At 45.6% G+C, this 11155-nt stretch overlaps 1 protein-coding gene across 6 annotated transcripts in view; it reads left to right on the top strand.

Moving 5' to 3' along the window:
• Positions 1-2719: 2719 nt before the first annotated feature.
• The window catches only part of Agtpbp1 (ATP/GTP binding carboxypeptidase 1), a 117534-nt gene continuing 109098 nt past the window's right edge, over positions 2720-11155 (top strand). For 2 of the 6 annotated variants that reach the window (XM_038334205.1, XM_038334200.1), the window contains exon 1: positions 2720-2832. The gene's annotated coding sequence lies outside the window, so the exon portion shown is untranslated. Of the gene's footprint in view, positions 2949-3220; positions 3320-11155 lie in introns of those variants that run through there. The other 4 variants (XM_038334206.1, XM_038334202.1, XM_038334204.1 and 1 more) reach the window with 4 other exon arrangements.

Genomic DNA, 11155 nt, shown 5'->3' with positions numbered 1-11155 from the left:
GGATAGGTGGGGCTGGTGAGCAAAGAGTATAAATAGGAGAACTCTGGGAAGAGAGGAAGAGGAGCAAGAGAGGAGAGGAGGACACCAGCGGCCAGTCACCCAGCTACACAGCAAGCCACGGAGAAAAAATTAAAGTAAGGTATATAGAAATAGAGAAAGATAAAAGCCCAGAGGCAAAAGATAGATAGCATAATTTAAGACCAGCTGATCAGAAACAAGCCAAGCTTAGGTCAGACATTCATACTGAAGAATAAGTCTGCGGTGTGTGATTTATTTGGTAGCTAGGTGGTAGGCTCCCCTAAAGAGCCAAAAGAGTTAAAAAAAAAATCACACAACACAGGTTGACTGAGGAGTTCCAGGTAAGTGAATATCATCATATACTTACTCTGACCTACATTTGATTTTTTTAATATTTATTTTTTTGTGGTGCTTGGCATTGAACTTGGGATCTCAGACACACAAAGCATGTGCTCTACTACAGAGCTCTCCCTCTGATTATTTATATTCAATTATATACCACCTTAGCGTTTACTGCCACACCAAGAGGATTTTCTCCACATGAGGTTTATGTATTCATTGAGAGAATTAGAACAAAATTCACAGGTAATACAGTTATTTATATATGAAAGCACATTAATCACAAAATGAGTGAGGTTTCAAAATTATTTAAATTCAGCTCATTGTTCAGTTAGGATGAAAGCAGGGCTTTGGGGAGAAGGGAAGTTGAGGAATGAACGATTGCGATGTGTCTCCAAAGAGCTGCTCCAGGAAGAGATGGTTTCTAGCACCGTGGAGGAGAATCCTGCAAGACCTGCCCCTGCCTGGTGCTCTGGGTGAGGGTTTGGAGTCAGCTGGGGCTGGTGCTGCTTGGAGAAGAAGCCTGTTCATTTCCTGAGCACTCAAACCTCGTGTTAAACTCTGTGTTTACATGTGTTTAAGATCGTAGTAGTTCAGGTTTACAAGAGCTAGTTCCAGGACAGCCTCCAAAGCTACAGAGAAACCCTGTCTCAAAAAACCAAAAAAAAAAAAAAAAAAAAAAAAAAAAATCATAGTAGAGTTGAGGCCAGGAACTCTCATCATTCTCTAGGTGTGTATGTGTGTGTTTCAAAAATTTTTATTAAAAACTTTTTAATACATTTTTTCTCATTTTATATAGCTATCTCAGTTCCCACTCCCTCCCCTTTTTCCATCCAATCCTCCCCCCCCCCCCCCCCCCCCTTCAGAAAGGGTAAGACTTCCCATGGGGGGTCAACAAAGTCTGACACTTCACTTCAGGGCAAGACCAAGGCCCTCCCCTCTATATCTAGGCTGAGCAAGGTAATCCCTCCAAACAGAATGTGCTCCAAGACATCAGTTGAAGGATTAGGGATAAATCCTGGTTCAAGTTATTATAACAGCCAAACATATGTCATTTATTTGCAAATTATGTGTTAGCAATCATTGCAAAGCCAAATGACGCTGCTATTTACCCATCTGTATGGGCCAATTTTCTAAGTCTTTGTTCTGACCATTAACAGTACTTTGCTAAAGAGAAATTCAAATTCTAACACGTACACATTTATGTCTTTCAGTATTGCAAATTGATTTATTTAGAAATATGTTCTTTAAATATCTTATGCATACTAGTATTTAAACAGTTTGAAGTCATAAATACTCATAGATAATCAAATTTTCAGATGGGGGAAGTTTGGGGTGTGGTTTACTAATATTTTAAGTTCTATAATTTATCATCTTGTGCTTACACGGGGAAAACGGTAACATTTCATAAAATAGAGGTCTCTTGTCCTCTTAGTAAAGCCCTCATGGCAAACTGCATGAAGCTGTTTCACACCTTGAATTATGTTTTGAATCGCCTTCAGGAGCCTGCTACATTTTGCTTAAGCAAAAACAATAAGAACAAAATAAAACCCCGAAAGGGATCAGTTCAGTCCCCTATTCTGCTGTGATAATTTTACATCCTTTACCAACTACCATAAACACCAAGCATGATCTGTGCTCCTTAAAAAAGCAAATTATGTCTTTATTAACTATGTATCTCGGAGCGTTTAAACGCAGTCAAACAAAACACAAGCTTGTTTCTAGGATTTTGCCTTTAGCGAGCAACTTCGCAGCAATGTTTTCGAGACGAACCAGCATGGCATCTTGTTCAGATATCTCCTTTATCTGGGTCTGACCAGGGGTGCAGTTCGTGTTTGCAGAAACCAGGCGGCACAGCCTTCCCAGCCTGTTCTGGGTTTCCTTGGGGTCAGGAAAGGACCAGCCTTACCACCGTGTCCCCAAGATTTGATGGGATCTGGGTAACTAAGAACCACTATCCCGAGCCTCAACGAAGCCTCCTAGCAGCTTGGGTGGTTGACAATGATGGGCCCCGGCTCAGTTCCGGAAAAAAAAAGGCTGAGGCCATCTGAAGAACGGGTCGATCTCGGTTACACCGGCCGGTGGCCCGCAGGCAGTCAAGGGCGCGAGCGCCCATAGCCGGGAGCTCAGACCTGCAGACCCGCCCTGCCCCACCCGGCGCCTTGGCACCCACTCCTCCCTGCCAGAGCCCCGTCCCGCCCCGCGCGCACGCGCCCTGTGCCCTCCCTCCCTCTCACAGCCCCGCCCCCGCCCGCGGGCACGCGCCCGTACTGGTCGTCCTCCGGCGTCCCGCGCCTCCCCGGGTGTGTGTAGTGGGAGGGGGGGGCACCTCTCCCTCACGCGCACGCGCCTTGCGGGCGCCCGCGAGCCGGCTGTCCGAGGCGTGAGTTGGGCGGGGCGCCGCGCTGACGTTGCCCCGGGATGCGGGCAGGTTCCGCAGCCGTCTTCGCCGCCACCGCCTCTCCTGCCACCGGGGTTTGTATGAAAACACCGGGCGGCGGGCGGCGGGCGGCGAGGGACCCTCCTCCGTGCGGCCCGGGAGCCGCGGGCGGAGGCCGAGCGCAGTCCCCACCAGCGCCCACGCCGAGCCGGTGAGCGTCCCCGCCGTCCGCGCGTCCCGCTCGCCCGCCCGCCCGCCGGCCTGGCTCCCAGCGGCGCCTCCGCTCACCTGGCGGGCGGGGGCGAGGCGCGCTGCGAGGCGGGGAGGCCGGCCGGCCGGCTGTGTGTCGAGCGAGCCGCGGCGGCCACCGCCGCCGCCCCGTGCACTCCCCGCCGCGCTCCGCTGCCCGCCACTCCCCCGACCTCCGCCCGGCCGCGCCCCGGGACTCTTTGATTGGCTCCTGGTTGACAGTTTAGCGCCGCGGAAGGCAGTTCCAACACCGCCCCGGGTAGCCCGGGTGGACGTTGACAGGGTAAAGGCTCGTCTGCGGTACCTCGCTGCTGGGCTCGCTCGCTGTGTGAGGTAACGGCGGCCACCCCGCTGGCTGGCATGGCGGGTTCTCGGTGGCGAGCCCTCCCTCCAGGTGTCGGGAATGGGAACGGCGCCCATGCGGTGCAGGGCAGTTCGTAGTCGGCGGGGACGAGTGGCCACGCTTGCGCTCACTTGGCCAGCCTCCGAGTTATCCTCACAGCCCTCCTGAGATAGGAAGTTATTTTTGTAATTGTGCTTTGGAATGTTTTCGGTCTAGTTGACCAAAAAAGAAATGGTTTATGGAAGGCACAGATTTTAAAAGTCAAAACCAAGTCCTTGGAGACCTGTAAGCCGACCTCGCTAAAGAGGCACTCGGCCTTGCCTTGGTCCACCCGGATTTCTCCCCATTTGCTCGGGTTACCGTTCCGCTTCTCCTGAGTCATATTCTACCGTGAAGTTACACGTTCATGTTGAGTGACCGTGGAGTTTTGCCTTGAATTGCTGGATCAGTGTTTAAAATTGTAATCTTCGTTAAACTCTGAAACAGACGCTTTTTGTGTTTGACCAACGTTACAAAATGTGAAATACATCAATGTAACACGCTTTTGTGGTAGCAATCATTTTTTTTAGAATTTGTTTTATATATATGTACGAGTGTTTGCTTGCTTCATGTATACATGTTCACCACGTGTGTACCTGAAGCCGGAGGAGGTCAAAAGAGGGCGTCTGATTCCCTGGAATTGGAGTACTTTTGTTGTGAGCTACCATGTGGGGGCTGGGAATCAGACCCACCCAGGTTCTCTGGAAGAACAGCAGCCAGTGCCTGGGAACACTGAGCCACCCCTTCAGCCTTATAGCAATTCTTATAATGCTTTTGACTGAGGTACCCCCGGTTTTCGTGTGTGTGTGTGTGTGCGTGTGTGTGTGCGTGCATGTGTGTGTGCGCGTGCGCATGTGCTTAGGTGTAGGTCAGACGACTTGAGAGTTTTGGTTCTCTCTTTGACCTTATGGGTACAGGGGATGGACCTCAGGTGGTCATGGGCAGATGCCCCTGCCTGCAGAACCATCTTGCTCTCCTCTTGAATCGAAGCATTCTCTTGAGAGAAGTCTGGCTGGAAGAGGAGGTCCATGATGTGTGAAATATTTTAATTTATATTACAAATACAAATTGTATTACTGTTTATTAACGTAGCACTACATTCTGGATTTTGTCTTTATGCTTCTTTCGCATTAGTCATCTCGAATAGCTCGAGTGCTTTAGCGCCTCAGAGTTCAGACAGCAGATGGTAATTGGTGAGCACATTGTTAAGGCGCTGTCGTTCAGCAGTGGGTATCCAGGTAAACGCTGGACGTGGTTAAGAGTGGGTGCTACATTTTAAACCTCATGTGCTGTCGTGCAGTGGCTAAGGCGTTGGGGCTCAGCCAGAGAGGCTGAATTTGTGTCCTGGCTTGCTGTAGGCATTTGTTTATCCTCTGGATTCAACTCTCTCCATGCCAAAAATGGAGATGATGGTGTTTATGCCCTTAGGATGATCTCAAGCATGAAATAAGTTAATGCAAGTGTCTTTTTGCAGCGTGTAATAGGCGGTGTTTGGTGGGCATTACTCTTCTTGCTGCGGTTTCCCACAGTTAATCAGCCAAAGGAAACTTCAGACTGGCTGGGCAACATCAGCACAGGTTAATTCCCGTGATCCATCTTCTTCTTTGAAGCTGCGAGTGTGTAGTCTCACTGTTGTTTCTTGGAAACATGAAGTTTTCAGTAGAATAGGTACACCCTGAGCAGACTGCCCTGGGATGGTGCTGGAAAGCTGAGTATCTTGGCCTGTCCCCTGGACAGAACCTTGGAATGCCTGCCTCATGTTGGTGGTGGCTGCTATTTTAATCACCTGTTTTCCAGTTATTGACTGTTTCTCTGTCATATGTTGGTATTGGATGCATTATCAAAACACTGGTGGGCACATGAATGTTTCTAGGATATACAGAGTAATTATTATTATTATTACTATTATTATTATTATTTTTGAGACAGGGTTTCTCTGTAGCTTTGGAGCTTGTGCTGGAACTACCTCTTGTAGACCAGGCTGGCCTCTGCCTTCCGAGTGCTGGGATTAAAAGTGTGTGCCACCACCACCTGGCATACAGAGTAATTTTTATGTACGCATTCTGTTTGTCTTTATTGATGTTACATAAAATGGTGCTTTGATTTTGCCTTATATTCATGTTCAACTTTCATCTAATTTCCCTAGGAAATGGGTCTCCCCCATTAATAATTTCATATTTTTATTCATGGTTTGCAAAGATTTGATGCAACTTGGGCATCTCTTATCTGATATTCTTGGGGCCCACAGGTGTTTTAGATTTTGGGATATTTCCATACCTCTGAGATGTTTTGAAGACGGTACCCCATCCGAACATGATAGGCATTTGTATATACGTAGAATGTGATGTTACATGAAAGATTTTAGCGTGCCTACATTTTGTCTGCAGTGTGGCAGATGAGGTCAGCTGCGAGCTTTCTGTTGGTGGTATCAGGTTAGTGTTCAGAAGGTTTGGGGTTTGGAATTTTAGATTAGAGTTGTGCAGCCTATATTCAAAGTCTGTTCTTAAATCAGATATATTCAACTTGAACTCAGGATTCCTTTTACATTTTTTGTAGGTTATATCCATATTTATTTTATTACTTTTTTGTTAATTCACTTATAATTGTAGCCTTAAACACATTACATATTAATATAAACAACATATTTTTAAATGAGAAAAAGCAGGACAACAGACCTTGTGAGAAGAGTGGTAGTGTTTTACATATTTGTAAGTTTTCCATGCTTTTTCTCAATCTCTTCTTTCCTTTCCTTTCCTTCTCTTCCCCTCCTCCCACCCTTTGTTTTTGGAATTGTTCTAGGCAAGGAAGGCCTCTACCACAGAGTTATACCCCAGACTTAATTTGTATAATTCTTTAATATCAAGTAATACAAGCAGCTAGGTTATTTCTGCTTCAGCATTCAGTCTATTGCAATATGTTGTTTAGGTTGAAGTATATATATGGAGAACATCCAGCCAGGCACAGTTAATGGCTATAAAGGGGAGGCAATAATTGTGGATATTTTCATTTGGTATGCCATCAAAACTCAATAACTGGCACTTTCTTGAAGGTTAGTTGCAAGAAAAAAACCTTAATTTTTGGCATAGTTTTATTAAGTTTGTCTGCTAGGATTGCAGGCTTGTTCTCCCAGGCCCAACAGAAGCACATAATAATAAGCAATAGTAATATTCAATAAGCACATTGTTAATATGCTTATTCCATGAGAATTAGTAGAAGTTGTTTGGGTTGAAATATGATGGAGGATATGAGTTTTAGAGAAGAAATATTATTGTGTGTGTCTGTGCTGTGGTGTGCATGTGGAGGCAGAGGACAGTGGTTGCCACTTTCTTTCCTTCCGCCTTGTGCTTCCTGGCAACTGAACTCAGGTTGCTAGGCTTGGTTGCAAGTGCCTTTACCTGCTGCACCACTGGTCAGTTCAAGACCTTATTCTATATGACGCATGGGTAGTATCCACGAAACATTGACGCCATGTACTGTACTGAAGAGTTGATGGCTGTCTCGGGGCAAAAAAGTTCCGCAATGGAGTTAAGAGCTTGAATTAGCCTCCCTTTTCCCATGAGACACCATTTGAATGGAACTGTGCATGCTCAAACTTGGGTGTCTTGGCAGAGGTTTTCACAGAAATGAACAAAGTCTACCTTCTCTTCATGTAAACAAAAGAAAGTTGTATTTGTGACAATGGTAATACCCGAGTTTTCACTCAAAAATCAGAACTGAAGATGGCTCAGCAGGTAAAGGTGTTTGCTGCACAAGCCTGGGAACCCGATTTGATTCCTAGAGCCGTGTGAAAGTGAAAGGAGAGAAGCCGCTGCTCTGGCCTTCACATGCACAGTGTGGTGCCCATGCACACCCACTGTGGTGCCCATGCACACCCACTGTGATGCCTATGCACACCCTCTGTGGTGCCCACCGCACACCCACTGTGGTGCCCATGCACACTCACTGTGGTGCCCATGCACACACCCACTGTGGTGCCTATGCACAACCCACTGTGGTGCCCACCGCACACCCACTGTGGTGCCCATGCACAACCCACTGTGGTGCCCATGCACAACCCACTGTGGTGCCCTCTGCACACCCACTGGCCTTATAGGCATTTGTTAGTGAGTACAATAAGATTAAAAACAGAGTCACACTCGTGTTCAGTTTTGAGGGTTGTCAGACTGCTTACAAAGCAGCCACACTAGCAGATTCCCACCAGCGAAGTGGAAGGGGCCATTTTCTCCACATTCTCAACAGGCATTGTTACCCCCCCCCCACCTTCATTCCAACCACTTGAGTGCTTGTAAAGTGTAGACTAAATTTCAAAATAGAGATTTGGCCTAGCAGAAACAACAGCTTTCTAAAATAGATTAGTTTTATATTTAGAATATTTACTAGGCTGACCCAAGACTACTGCCAACAGTGGAAGACCGTACCCTTGGCTGTGCATGGTTGGTGTTGCCCAGGTTCTTCCTTGACTTTGAGGGAATTCTATCACCCATCTTCCCTACATAAATGTTTACAACAAGAAAATGGGAAGGGGCAGTTGTGGATCAAGGGTCCACTCTGCCCTCAGTAGAGAGGGTTTACTATCGGCTGTTAAATAGTTGAAGGACTTGTTAGGAATGTACAGATGTGGGTTGAAAAGATGCGAACTGAGACTCCAGCATACTTCCCATCTCCAGGTGTGTGCTGTGCAGAGTGTGTGTGCTGATGAGGGCAGTCCTAGGCAGTGGCTGCACTTCAGAGTTTAGAGAATGCTGCTGATGGGAGGTGACTCAGTAGAGGCACTGTGCTTGTGTTCTTGGGGAAGCTGTGTCATCACAGGGGCCTTTGTTAGAGAAGCCAGCCTTGATGCAGCAGTGGACCCTGAGTTGCCTTGCCTGCTGAGACCAAGGAAACATCCCGAAGGCAGCAAGTTCAAGCCCCTCTCCTGCAGTATCTTTCCAGTGGCCTCTACTGGAAGAATTTAGCATCATGCCAGCTGGTTAAGGAAATATATGTACAGGGCACATTCCATAGAACATATAGAAAGGATAAACTTGGAAATGAAGGGCTGTGAATCAAATATCTTCTGCACAGGTAGTAAGGAGCTTGCAGTGTTGTTTGGACATCTGAAGAGATTCTAGGTTGAAATTTATCTTTAAAAATTACATTTACTTTTTGTGAGCATGTGTGTGTGTGTGTGTACCTGTGTGCATGTATGAGCATGTATGTGCATCCCAGAGTGCATGCAGGGAGGTCAGAGGACAAACTTTCAGAAATTGGTTCTCTCCTTCCACCTCGTAGGACTTAGGTTGTCAGGCTTGACAAAAAGTAACTTTATGCACTGAGCCATCTTGCTGGCCCTATTGAGCCTTAATTTAGGAACCAGAGTACAGGGAGGAAGGGAGGTGCTGTTTTGTGATTAGGAAGCCTGCCTGATTGTGAGCTTGCATCTAGAGCCTCATTTCTGGAGCCATGGTGTTGTTGCAGAATCAGGAAACTGCTGGCTCAGGAGGTTGTTGGGTTCTGTGTGCACTTGACTGTGGACTCAGCATTAGGCCTCTTGTGGTTTGTATCCATTTTGCCATTAACAGTGGTGACACCAGCCCTTCTCAGACTCTGGAACCAATGGGAACATGAAATGGTGTGCGAAGCGGCTGTCTCCACATACACGTGTGTATAAGACACAAACTGGCAGGTGAGTTGTCGCTTTCACTGCGGCATTGTCACGCACACCACTGCCCTCCCTAGGTCTCCCAGTCTGCCTTCTGCATTCACCACCCAGGCCCACCCTCACATGTTGTTTTCTCCCCCCACTTTTATCAATTTTTATTGAGCTCTACATTTTTCTCTGCTCCCCTCCCTGTCTCTCTCCTTCCCCTTCAACCTTTCCCCAAGGTCCCCATGCTCCCAATTTACTCAGGAGATCTTGTCTTTTTCTACTTTCTACTTCCCATGTAGATTAGATCTATGTAAGTCTCTCTTAATGTCCTCATTGTTGTCTAAGTTCTCTGGGATTGTGGTTTGAAGGCTGGCTTTCTTTGCTTTATGTTTAAAAACCACCTATGAGTGAGTACGTGTGATAATTGTCTTTCTTTGTCTGGGTTACCTCACTCAATGTTTTTCAGCTCCATCCATTTTCCTGCAAAATTCATGATGTCTTTTTTTTTTTCTGTGTGTATCACATTTTCCTTATCCATTCTTCAGTCAAGGGTATTTAGGTTGTTTCTAGGTTCTGGCTATGACAAACAAAGCTGCTATGAGCATAGTTGAGCATATGTCCTTGTGGCACGATTGAGCATCCTTTGGATATATACCCAAAAGTAGTATTGTTGGGTCTTGAAGAGGTTGTTTCCTATTTTTTTCTGAGAAATCGCCATATTGACATCCACCAGCAATGCAGAAATGTTCCCTTTTCCCTACAACCTCTCCAGCATAAGTTGTCATCAGTGTTTTTGATCTTGGCCATTCTTACAGGTATAAGATGAAATTTCAAGAGTTGTTTTGATTGGCATTTCTCTGATGACTAAGGATGTTGAACATTACCTTAAGTGTCTTTCAGCCATTTTAGATTCCTCTATTGAGAGTTCTCTGTTTAGATCTGTACTCCATTTTTTTTTAAATGGGATTATGTGTTCTTTTGGTGACAAATCTCTTGAGTTCTTTGTATATTTTGAAGATCAGACCTCTGTCTGATGTGGGGTTAGTGAAGATCTTTTCCCATTCTGTAGGCTGTCATTTTGTTTTGTTGACCGTGTCCTTTGCTTTACAGAAGCTTTTCAGATTCAGGAGTTCCCATTTATTAATTGTTTCTCTCAGTGTCTGTACTGCTGGGGTTATATTTAAGAAGTGGTCTCCAGTGCCAATGCATTCAAATGTATTTCCCACTTTCTCTTCTATAAGGTTCAGTGTGGCTGGCTTTATGTTGAGGTCTTTGATCCATTTGGGCTTGAGTTTTGTGCATGGTGATAGATATGGGTCTATTTTCATTTTCCTACATGTTGATATCCAGGTATGCCAGCACTGCTTGTTAAATATGCTTTCTTTTTTCCATTTGATATTCCTTCTTTGTCAAAAATCAGGTCTTCGAAGATGTGTGGATTGATATCTGAGTCTTCTATTCTGTTCCATTGGTCCTCCTGTCTGTTCTTATGCCAATACCAGGCTGTTTTCAGTACGATAGCTCTGTAGTAGAGTTTGAAGTCAGGGATTATGATGCCTCCAGAAGTTCTTTTATTGTACAGGATTGTTTTGGGTATTCTGGGTTTTATGCTTTTCCATATGAAGTTGAGTACCATTCTTTTGAGGTCTTTGGAGAATTTTCCTGGGATTTTGATGGGCATTGTGTTGAATCTGTAGATTGCTTCTGGTAAGATTGCCATTTTTACTATGTTAATTCTGCCTACCCAAGAACATGGGAGATCTTTCCACTTTCTGGTGTCGTCTTCAATTTATTTCTTCAAAGATTTAAAGTTCTTGTCATACAAGTCTTCCGCTTGTTTGATTAGAGTTACTCTGAGATATTTTATGCTATTTGTGGCTATTGTGAAGGGTGTTGATTCTTTTTTTGTTTGTTTGTTTTTTTTTTGAGACAGGGTTTCCATGTAGTTTCTAGAGCCTGTCCTGGAACTAGCTCTTGTAGACCAGGCTGGCCTCGAACTCAGAGATCCGCCTGCCTCTGCCTCCCGAGTGCTGGGATTAAAGGCATGCGCCACCACCGCCTGGCTAGGGTGTTGATTCTTTGATTTCTTCCCCAGACCTTTTATCATCTGTATACAGGAGGGCTACTGATTTTTTTGAGTTAATCTTGTGTCCTGCTA

This window comes from Arvicola amphibius, chromosome 6 (genome assembly GCF_903992535.2).
Source record: "Arvicola amphibius chromosome 6, mArvAmp1.2, whole genome shotgun sequence".
NCBI lineage: Eukaryota > Metazoa > Chordata > Mammalia > Rodentia > Cricetidae > Arvicola > Arvicola amphibius.
The sequence above is the reverse complement of the archived record's forward strand: the minus strand, read 5'-3'. Positions and strand labels throughout refer to the sequence as shown.